This window comes from Anolis carolinensis, unplaced genomic scaffold (assembly GCF_035594765.1).
Source record: "Anolis carolinensis isolate JA03-04 unplaced genomic scaffold, rAnoCar3.1.pri scaffold_12, whole genome shotgun sequence".
Taxonomy (NCBI): Eukaryota; Metazoa; Chordata; class Lepidosauria; order Squamata; family Dactyloidae; genus Anolis; species Anolis carolinensis.
In genome coordinates, this window is record NW_026943823.1 from 10,710,106 (window position 1) to 10,720,052 (window position 9,947).

At 40.9% G+C, this 9,947-nt stretch overlaps 1 protein-coding gene across 6 annotated transcripts in view; it reads left to right on the plus strand.

Annotated features, from left to right (window-relative positions):
- The first annotated feature begins 4,224 nt into the window (after positions 1-4,224).
- znf185 (zinc finger protein 185 with LIM domain) overlaps positions 4,225-9,947 on the plus strand; it is a 61,582-nt gene continuing 55,859 nt past the window's right edge. For 2 of the 6 annotated variants that reach the window (XM_008114655.3, XM_008114656.3), the window contains exon 1: positions 4,227-4,454. The gene's annotated coding sequence lies outside the window, so the exon portion shown is untranslated. Of the gene's footprint in view, positions 4,455-9,947 lie in introns of all 6 variants that reach the window. The other 4 variants (XM_008114657.3, XM_016995047.2, XM_008114659.3 and 1 more) reach the window with 4 other exon arrangements.

The window sequence follows — 9,947 nt, forward strand, 5'->3', positions numbered from 1 at the left end:
TCTGAGCTTCTCTCCTCCTTAACAGCAAGTGGCAGGAGAATGCAGTCCTCTTGCCAAGTTGGGTGTTAAGAGCACGGTGTTTATGGGAAGCCAGGACATGTTCCCCTGTTCCATCGGAGCACTGAGTTTGCACAGCGGTTGGCATATTTTAACATGGATTCCCATATGCCACTCCATTCCAAAACCATTTAGTTTGGAACTATTTTCATGGCTCAATGAATGGAACTTAAGAAAGGCTTCTGATGTGGATGGCACGCGTACTTTTGGTATGAAAAAAGAAAGGTGGAAAAAAATTTGGTAATCATTTTATTAGATCCTCATTAATCAAAACTTGGGAAAAATACAAAAAAAACCTAATATATACAAAAACACCAATGTGGATTTCACCATTAGAGACAAATAAGAAAAAACATTTGGGATGGACTAAATGGCCAAGATACAAAGAAATTCTGATAAAAAAGAATGGTGAATATCCATTAAAAACCCAAGAGGAAATCAGACAAAAATATGACAAAGTATCTTGGTTCCAATATGCTCAAACAAAAGAACAATTTATGAAGGACAAGGATACAGGTTTTGGCAATAAAGAAAACTTTTGGGATAAGACAATACAAAATGGAAAGAAAGAAAGAATATCAAGATGTATTATAATTTGTTAGAATGGACCACAGAAACAGAAGAAGTCAAGAATTGTTTGATAAAATGGGCAAGAAATTTTGGACTATGAAGCCTTTAAGCCAATTTATCTATCCGCTTATGTCCCAAAAGGAGATATATCTCAGGATGTTAAAAGATGACCTTTATAAACCTGAGTAAATGGATACTTAATGGTTGCATTGCAAAACAAAAACATATCAGTCTTTAGAGCAAAATTTTCACTTTCGGATGATACTATTCACAAGCATATCCAGGTAGACTCTTTTTTAATAATTGGCTTTGAACTTTGGTAGATTTCTACCATTTGTGCCAAAAGTGCCAAATTTGAAGAGATTACTGCAGGGCTGTTATAAATGCTGGGTAGTTGCAAATTTGACAGTGTTATGTCCAGCACAAGCATAATGCTTGGTCAAAATTTCAAGTCCGTATCTTCATTTGCATGGAAATTGTTGCCGTCTGAATATTGTGATACATTTTGATGCACACTTTGAGTCAACTTGTTTGACTGGATTTTGCATTCATAATGTTAAAATTAAATTCATCAGAACTGGCAGGAAAAAAACTGTATAGGATTTCAATTTACTAGCCATTCTTAGACATTTAGTTTCAGCTTTATTACACCCCAAAAACGGTATTTTGGTTAAGATTGCTCATGCCCATCATAATTACAATTATACTCCTCGACCTTTTGTATTGGTTGCACTTCTCCTGATTACTTGACATTAATTCAGGGCTCCTCCCTACCTAATGTGACCTTAAATGAATCTGTTGCACTTTATCTATTTATGAATTTGTAACTCATAATGCGCACTTTGCTTATCCACTATTGCAACCTCATTGTTTTTAATTTGATGTTTTAATACTGTGTTGTGTTTTTTCGGTTATTGTGTATATATTATTATTGGTTTTGTTATTGTTCTTTGATGTTTCATATTTTATCATTGTTTTGTATCTGATTTTGCTGTAAGCCGCCGCGAGTCCCCTTCGGGGGAGATGGAGGCAGGATATAAATAAACGTATTATTATTATTATTATTATTATTATTATTATTATTATTATTGTTGTTGTTGTTGTTAAATGCTGTCCACACGCTGACTGACTAGCCTTCAGATACGGGGATCTAGATTGACAGCTATTGCAGCTAGAGACCTCAAAATTTGGGAAACTTAGTTTAACACTTGACTGGCACTACAACTAAAATTTGAACAAAATTGGAGAACATGAAGGTGGGAACTTTTTAAAGTTTTAGACCACTTGGCATGGTCCTAGGCCAGTGATGGCCAACCTATGACACGCGAGTCAGCACTGACACACCTAGCCATTTTTGCTGACACGCTGCCGCATGCAGATTGATTGGATGACTATGTCTTTTGTGGCCAAATTTGATGTGATTTGGTCCAGTGGTTTTGTTGTTTAGTCCATTATGCATATTACACACACACACACACACACACACACACACACACACACACACACACACACACACATATATATATAATTATCTCATTCTATTATTGTTGTAATATATTATCATATTATTACTATTATATTATTATTCATTATTCATGACTAGATTGAAACTAGAATAGAGAGAAATCAGCGTGGAAACTGCAAGAGGTACCATAGATTGTTGTACATGGAAATAATGGTAGTAAATAGTTTTTGATTTATTAAATACAGTTATATATTACAATTATATCTTTGTTATTTAAACTATACATATTGCGAAATTATGGTTTTGTTCTCAAAGTGACACACCACCCAAGTCATGCTAGGCTTTTTGGTGAATTTTGACACACCAAGCGCAAAAGCTTGCCCATCATTGTCCTAGGCAGATATACTAAGATATTGAATCCCACTTGCAGATGACACCAAACTGGGAAGGATAGCTAACAATCCAGAAGACAGGAGCAGAATTCAAAATGATCTTGAAAGACTAGAGAGATGGGCCGAAAATAACAAAATGAAGTTCAACAGGGACAAATGCAAGATACTTCACTTCGGCAGAAAAAATGGAATTTAAAGATACAGAATGGGGGACACCTGGCTCGACGGCAGTGTGTGCAAAAAAGACCTTGGAGTTCTTGTGGACAACAAGTTAAACATGAGCCTACAATGTGATGCGGCTGCTAAGAAAGCCAATGGGATTCTGGCCTGCATCAATAGGGGAATAGCGTCTAGATCCAGGGAAGTCCTGCTCCCCTCTATTCTGCCTTGGTCAGACCACACCTGGAATCACACTGCGTCCCATTCTGGGCACCACAGTAGAAGGGAGATGTTGACAAGTTGGAAAGCGTCCAGAGGAGGGCGACTAAAATGATCAAAGGTCTGGAGAACAAGCCCTATGAGGAGCGGCTTAAAGAGCTGGGCATGTTTAGCCTGCAGAAGAGAAGGCTGAGAGGAGACATGATAGCCATGTACAAATACGTGAAGGGAAGTCATAGGGAGGAGGGAGCAAGCTTGTTTTCTGCTGCCCTGCAGACTAGGACACGGAACGATGGCTTCAAACTACAGGAAAGGAGATTCCACCTGAACATCAGGAAGAACTTCCTCACTGTGAGAAGAGCTGTTCAGCAGTGGAACTCTCTGCCCCGGACTGTGATGGAGCCTCCTTCTTTGGAGGCTTTTAAGCAGAGGCTGGATGGCCATCTGTCGGGGGTGCTTTGAATCCGATTTCCTGCTTCTTGGCAGGGGGTTGGACTGGATGGCCCACAAGGTCTCTTCCAACTCTACTATTCTATGATTCTATGATTCTATGATAGTGAGATTCATAACTCCTTGGTGCAGAAGATGCACATTGGATTCATGTGTGAGAGTCTTAGGTCGGTGCTTCAAATCAGCAACCCGGCCACGCATTGCTGTGGCTTATGGGAATCCTTTGTTGGCCAGGTGGAATAGCAGCAAATAGCCTTGCAGTCTCAAAGCCTGGTTGTTTTCTGGAGTAGCTGAAGCTTTTTGTTATATGAACGTAGAGGCAGATAATCTGTATTTTATAGGCAGTGTGGAAGAGGCCTAAGTGAAGCCTAACTCTGCCTGTCCCCTGGGCTGAGTGGGTTGCTAGGAGACCAAGTGGGCGGAGCTTAGCCTTCTAACTGGCAGCAATTGGAATAAAAACAATTATTCCTCTCCCTCTAATTAGGACTTTATTTTTTGTTTTCTTTGTGTTGTATGAACGTAGAGGCATGGATGAGGGGTTGTGCTGCCAAGTTTAGTGTTTCTGGGATGTGTAGTTTTGTTGTTTTGTCCTAAGCCGAAATTTCATTACCTTTTTATATATATAGATTTATCGTGAATGTGTGGCCCTGAAGAGATGGGAGAAAGCAACTTCATGAGCTGGTGGCTGGTGTTTGGCCTCCTTGGGTACCAAACCTGACACTCGGAGACCCAATCTGGGATTTGAAATAAACAACCCCACTGTGCCTCGGTTTCGAAGCCTGTCTGTCATTCAGGGTGTCCAGAGCGAACGACTGTGCGACACAAGGCAGGGAATGTGAAGAATGTACCCAGGGAGAGGCACCTCTTTGCTGAAAGGCAGCAGCAGAGAGGGGCGAGGAAGGAGGGGGGAGGCTTGCTCTCTTTCCGTCTGTGGCAGATGGAGGAACCTGTTTGATCCCCTGCAGGGCCAAGCACACCCTCCCACACTGTCATCCCCTCCCATAACAAGGCTGGGCCTTGGCAGAGGCAACCTTGGCCGCCTTGCCCACACTCTGGCGGCTGCACTTGCCGCTGCAAGTCCTGTTACCTGCTTGGGGACATCCTTGGAGGGAGGAAACGCCTGTCTCATCATCAGACGACAAGTAAGTGCCACCATTCGAAGGAGGAAAAAAATCTCCCCTTTTCTGCTCTTGCCTTTCTTTGTTCTCTCAAAACAAAGCTTTCCTTTGGGATGTGAGGCCACAAGGAGGTCTTGCAGAGAGCTGCTTTCCAGTGAACTCCACATCCCCGAGTGTTTCTTGAAACTTTTGGATCTGAAAGTTTGACTCGTCTTGAAACTACAGTTCCAGGTTTGGTTGGTCTTTTCCACAGCTTTGTTTTCTGAGAATCTTCTTGAAATTCCTCCCTCTCTTTCTACGTGGCTTCAGTGTGCTGATGCTGTAACCATCACTTGTTGCTACCTGTTATTTTCTGCCATTACCGCAATTATGCAATGATTTGCCTGGATGCTCAAAATGCTAAACAGCTTGGTAATAGTTACACTAGCCTTGCATGGTAAGCAAGTACAGTAGAGTCTCACTTATCCAAGCCTCGCTTATCCAAGCCTCTGGATAATCCAAGCCATTTTTGTAGTCAATGTTTTCAATATATTGTGATATTTTGGTGCTAAATTCGTAAATACAGTAATTACAACATAACATTACTACATATTGAACTATTTTTTCTGTCAAATTTGTTGTATAACATGATGTTTTGGTGCTTAATTTGTAAAATCATAACCTAATTTGATGTTTAATAGGCTTTTCCTTAATCCCTCCTTATTATCCAACATATTCACTTATCCAAGCTTCTGCCGGCCCGTTTAGCTTGGATAAGTGAGACTCTACTGTATTTTGAGTGGTGGTGGTGGTGGTGGGGGGGGTTCATTTAGAAGACTTACATCACAACACATTTTCTTAATATGGAATTTATTTTCTCTAATGCAATAAAGGTCAGGAGGTAGACAGACAACCCCATCCATTTGGCAGGATAGTTAATCCTCTGCTGACCCACTTTCTCAGCTGCTTTTAAAATGTCCTGGTTTCTCTGCCCTTCTTGCCATTTCCCCCCTTTCTCTTCACCTCACTTCAATTGTTGCAAACTGATTTCAAAGTGTCAAAGAAGTTTACAGTCCATGAACTCAAAAGGCACAAGCAGAGTCTTGTCCTTCCCTCAAGATTTTGGGCAAACGTGAACCATTGCAGCCGTTGTGTGTTTTCCCTCATTAATCATTTTTGGTTGCTTACCAAAACATTGTCTCAATAAGGACCTTCTGGTAGAGCTACTTATGGATTGTAGCAGATCAGTAGTTTTTAAGCAGCAAGTAACATGTCAAAAGAACAACTTTTGGTGTCTTATACCTGTAAGTTGGAGCTCCCGATGGTGCAGCGGGTTAAGCTGCAGAGCTGCAGAACTTGCTGACTGAAAGGTTGGCGGTTTGAATCTGGGGAGCGGGCTGAGGTCCTGCTGTTAGGCCCAGCTTCTACCAACCTAGCACTTCGAAAACATGCAAATGTGAGTAGATCAATAGGTACTGATTCGGCTGGAAGGTAACAGCGCTCCATGCAGTCATGCCTATGGCCACATGACCTTGGAGGTGTCTACGGACAACACCGGCTCTTTGGCTTAGAAATGGAGATGAGCACCAACCCTCAGTCAGACACAACTAGACTTAATGTCAGAGAAAACCTTTACTTTTACCTTTACCTGTAAAGTTGGCCACGTTTTTGCACGATTCTATTGGCCAGCTTACATTTTCTGCCATAATTCCTGCTTTGTTTGAAAACTCAGGTGCAGAGTTCTACTAGTTTGTGTTGGGAATGAGTGTAAATTTTATTTCAGTTCATTATATATACCATATCTCTATTGAGCTTCATCTTCAGGGGAAGAATCTCAGGGTGAGAGTGCAGGCATACAAAGTGTATATGTGCATATTTTGTCTTTCAAAATTCACAATGGCATATTCTCTACAGCTCTGGTTGATACTTATGGTCTCATACTTATTGGCATTGCAAAGGGCTTCATCCTGAAGTCTCAGGATCTGGACCCGAAATCTTGAGACCCGGGATAGTCATGATTTGGCAGTCTTGTCCAGGCATGGGCAAACTTTGGCCCTCCATGTGTTTTGGACTTCAACTCCCACAATTGGTCATTTAAGCAGGTCATCTAACTGTATGCAAGTAACCGGTTCTCTCCCTTGAGTCATCTGGCTTCAGCATCTTTACTTGGAGGTTGGCATGTGCTTTCAATTTTGTCAGTTCAGTATTCTTGCTTTTTGCTTTGTATCTTAAGCAAGCTGATGGCACATTGAACATTGCTTCTGTTGATGGACCAGGGGTTCAACCAAGTAACCCACTGGTTGGAATCTGCCCCGCTGGGTCCTAATATATACTCTACCCTCTTGAAGGCAATGAGTCAGGAATGTTATCAATATCAAATACTGCAGCCTATTTTTTTGATGCGGAGATCAGTTGTCTAGCAATGCCTTCCCTTCCATCCTGGCAAATACTGGCACCTGGATGTTCTGTGAAGCTCTGCATCCTTGCCAATTTGACTTCAAGGATGGAATCTCCATAGAAGCCTTATCCCTAGATGTCTTCTGCTTCAGCTAGAGATATTTTCATTTGTTAACCCCTGGTTTGTAGTTATTAAACCTTTGCTTGCTAGGCAAGTATTCCACTGGTGAAGTTCATATGTACATAAGAAGTATCCTTCTCAATCAGGCCAAAGATCTCCCTCAACATTGGAGAATCCATGGCTTTCCATGTGTCCAGCATCAAGCAGCATAGATAGATGATCATGAGGGTCGAAGGGAGATGAAATGCAGTAAGACCTAGAAAGCCAGAGGTTCACAGTCCCTTACTGATCTGGCCCACCATCTGTTCCTTTGAGAATCCATCTGATCTTGTTTGATTTAAGAGGTTAAACAGATTTGGGGAAAGCCAGAAATCTCCAAGTTAGGCAGTTCCCACACCATCTGACTTGAAGATCCCTATTATTCCATATGTACTGTATATACTCGAGTATAAGCCTAGTTTTTCAGCCCTTTTTTTAAGACTGAAAAAGCCCCCCTCGGCTTATACTCGGGTGAGGGTCCTGGTTGGCTTATATTTGGGTCAGCTTATACTTGAGAATATATGGTACATTTATTATTTTTCTCTATTATTATTGGTATTATTATTTTCTCTATTATTGTTGCTACTATTACATTTATTTTACTCTATTTTTATTATTATTAATACATGTATTATTTCACTCTGAACTTATTATTATTACATTTATTATTTTACTCTATTTATTATTACATGTATTATTTTACTGTATTTATTATTATTCTTACATGTATTATTTTACTCTATTATTATTAAAAGGATACAAAAGCACATTTACATTGAAGAAGATGAGAATAATGATTTAATCAGAATTGGACAGTCTTATCTTAAATTTAAGCTTGATGTAAATATTCAAAAACATTTAACCTACTGATGCCTCAATTAATGTAATTTTATTAGTATCTATTTTTATTTCTGAAATTTACCACCCTCGGCTTATACTGGAATCAATGTTTTCCCAGTTTTGTTGTGGTAAAATTAGGTGCCTCGCTCGGCTTATATTCGGGTCGGCTTATACTCGAGTATATACGGTAGTTAAATTGCAACTACCAGGATTCCTCAACATTAGCTATGCTGGGAGCAGCCCCCGGTGGTGCAATGGTGCTAGCAGGACTGCTGACTTGAAGGTTGGGTTGCTGACCTGAAGGTTGTCAGTTTGAATCCGGGGAGAGCCACGGATGAGTTCCCTCTGTGAGCTCCAGCTCCCCATGCAGGGACATGAGAGAAGCCTCCCACAAGGATGGTAAAATATCAAAAACATCCGGGTGTCCTTTGGGCAACATCCTTGCCAATTCTCTCACACCAGAAACAACTTGTAGTTTCTCAAGTTGCTCCTTTGACATGAAAAAAAGCTATGCTGGGACTCACAAGCAGGACATGGGGGAAATGATGATACCCACCCATTCAAATTGCCCAGAAAAACTGGTATTCAGAGACATAAGTAATATATACCTAGTACCTACCTGCCATGATGAATACTCACAGTTCTATTCCTGCTGATTTGTCACACCTTACGTGCTGGTGATATTATATGTCATTATTCTCCAAGGAGTTGAGGATGACACATGTGGTTCACCAATCCATCTACCAGTTTCATGCTTGAACATCATTTGTAGGTTACATGTGTTATGTCAGAGAGAGAGGTTCACGATCAGGCAGTGAGCTTCAGGGGTCAATTTAAACATGTGTCTCCAAGCCTTAATCCGGTGCTGTAATTGTGTTGTTGTGTGCCTCCAAGTCGTTTCTGACTTATGGTAGAATGATCACAGGGTTTTTTGGCAATATTTGATCAAAGGTGGTTGGACTTTGCTTTCCTCCGAGGCTGAGAGAGTGCGATTTGCCCAAAGTCACCCAGTGGTTTCCATGGATCAGTGGGAAATCGGTGCTCAACTATCCAGAATTGTAGTCTGATGCTCAAGCCACAATGTCATGCTATCATATCTCCACAATGTACCAATAAGGGAAGCCACACATGTTGGATTTCTACCTGCAACACAAGTATTACAATTTTGTCAGTTCAAAACAACTACAATACATCAACAAGATTAAACAGCAAGCTTAGTGCTGAGGAAGTGAGAAGAACCATGGACTAATTTGCTGTAAATGTTTCATTGGAAGGGATGGAAATGGACATTTGGCCATCTGTCACTCTGACCTCCTTCACCAAAATATTTTCCTGGCCACCACTGTATCCAAATAAGCATGACATGAACATTTGGGGAACTGTTGACATGGGGCAGAGCTCCTCTTGCCCAATTTTCTGCCAACCACAAAATCCTGTGGCCTGTCAGACCCACACCCATCACTAACTGTTACACGGCATGGATGTTAAAGTCGTGGCGTCATAACAAAGGTTGGATTAAGGAGCAAGGAAGCTGGCAACTTGAGTTCAAACATCTGAGCTCTCTCCCTGCTCAATAAAAATGCTCACCAGAGTAGGCAAGGGAAAGGGTGTGTTGTTTTCTCCAGAAGGACTACTGTATACGACTAAAACTAAAATGTTAGCTTTGCCCTCTTCTTTGGTTTTCCTGCTGCTGAGTTGACTGCAAGCATATTTTGCATTTTGAAATTGTTTTGCTGAGGGCCCTTCCACATAACCATAAAACCCAGAATATCAAGGCAGAAAATTCACAATATCTGTTTTGAACTGGGTTATCTAAGTCCACACTGTCATATAATCCAGTTCAATGTGGATTTTATTCAGCAGTGTAGAAGGGGCTGGGGATATATAAGAACTATTGCCTGTTTTCCATCTGGTGATTGTAGTCCCAGTTTGACAAGGGCAGTCCCAATTAACCTTCCACCATCCCACTTTTCCAGCTGCTTTTAAAATGCCCCAGAAGGTAGTAGTAGTAGTAATAATAATAATAATAATAATAATAATAATATTAATAATAACTTTCTTTAATACCCCGCCCCATCTCCCCAATGGGGACTCAGAGCAGCTTACATGGGAACCAAGCCCGAAAACATACAACAATAAAA